This window comes from Myotis brandtii, unplaced genomic scaffold (assembly GCF_000412655.1).
Source record: "Myotis brandtii unplaced genomic scaffold, ASM41265v1 scaffold179, whole genome shotgun sequence".
NCBI lineage: Eukaryota > Metazoa > Chordata > Mammalia > Chiroptera > Vespertilionidae > Myotis > Myotis brandtii.
The window spans coordinates 5,298,409-5,299,748 of NW_005356635.1; the positions used below are offsets into that span (position 1 = coordinate 5,298,409).

At 38.2% G+C, this 1,340-nt stretch overlaps 1 protein-coding gene across 5 annotated transcripts in view; it reads right to left on the reverse strand.

Annotated features, from left to right (window-relative positions):
• The window catches only part of RNF13 (ring finger protein 13), a 190,432-nt gene that overhangs the window by 20,482 nt on the left and 168,610 nt on the right, over window positions 1–1,340 (reverse strand). The gene's annotated exons all lie outside the window — the stretch shown is intronic.

Genomic DNA, 1,340 nt, shown 5'->3' on the forward strand with positions numbered 1-1,340 from the left:
TATATATATATATATATATAACAAAAGCTCTATAAAACCAAGAGCTAGTTCTTTGAGAAGATAAACAAAATTGACAAACCTTTAATCAGACTCATCAAGAAAAAAGACAGGACCCAAATAAATAAAAACAGAAATGAAAGAGATAAAGTAACAACTAACACCAAAGAAATACAAAGGATTGTAAGAACATATTGTGAACAACTATATGCCAACAAGTTGGATAATCTGGACTAAAGGGATAAATTCCTAGAAACATACAATCTTCCAAAACTGAATCAAGAAGAATCAGAAACCTTAATAGACCTATAACAACTAATGAAACTGAAGCAGAAATAAATTAACAAAAGTCCTGGACCAGATGGATTCACAGGTGATTTTTCCCCCCAAACATTCAAAGAAGAACTAACATATATCCTCTTCCAAGAAATTCAAGAGGAAGGAAGACTCCCGAGCTCTTTTTACAAGGCCAGCATTATCCCAATCCCAAAACCAGATAAAGACACACGACAAAGAAATAAAATTATAGGACAATATCCCTGATGAACATAGATGCTAAAGCACTCAACAAAATATTAACAAACCGAATCCAGCAATATGGTACATTAAAAAGATCATACACTATGAGCAAGTAGGATTTATTCTGGGGGTGCAAGTTTGGTACAATATATGCAAATGAATAAACAGGATACTCCACATAAACAATATGAAGGGTCAAAATCACATTATCATATCAATAGATGCAGAAAAAGCATTTGATAAAATCTAGCACTCATCTATACTAATAAAAGCCTCGCGCCCTTGTGCGACGCCCTCACATAATCACAAGATGGTCACCACAGATGGCTGCCACAAGATGGCTGGCAGGGGAGGGCAGTTGTGGGCGATCAGGCTGGCAGGGGAGCAGTTAAGGGGCGATCAGGCTGGCAGGCAGGTGAGTGGTTAGGAGCCAGCAGTCCCAGATTCTGAGAGGTAGGTCCAGGGCCTAAACCGGCAGTCAGACATCCCCTGAGCGGTCTCAGATTGAAGAGTGTGCAGGCCGGGGTGAGGGACATCCCCACCTCCGTGCATGAATTTCGTGCACTGGGCCTCTAATTGATGATAAAAACTCTAAGCCAAGCATGTCAAACTTGTGCTCATGGGCTGCATGCAGCCCACAACGAATATTTTTGCGGTCTAGCCAATATAACAGTATGTAAGAAACATTTTAATAAAAATTTTGTAACTTAATTTTTATAATATCCTGTTATATATAGTTATTTTTTTTTAAATATATTTTATTGATTTTTTACAGAGAGGAAGGGAGAGGGATAGAGAGTTAGAAACATCGATGAGAGAGAAAC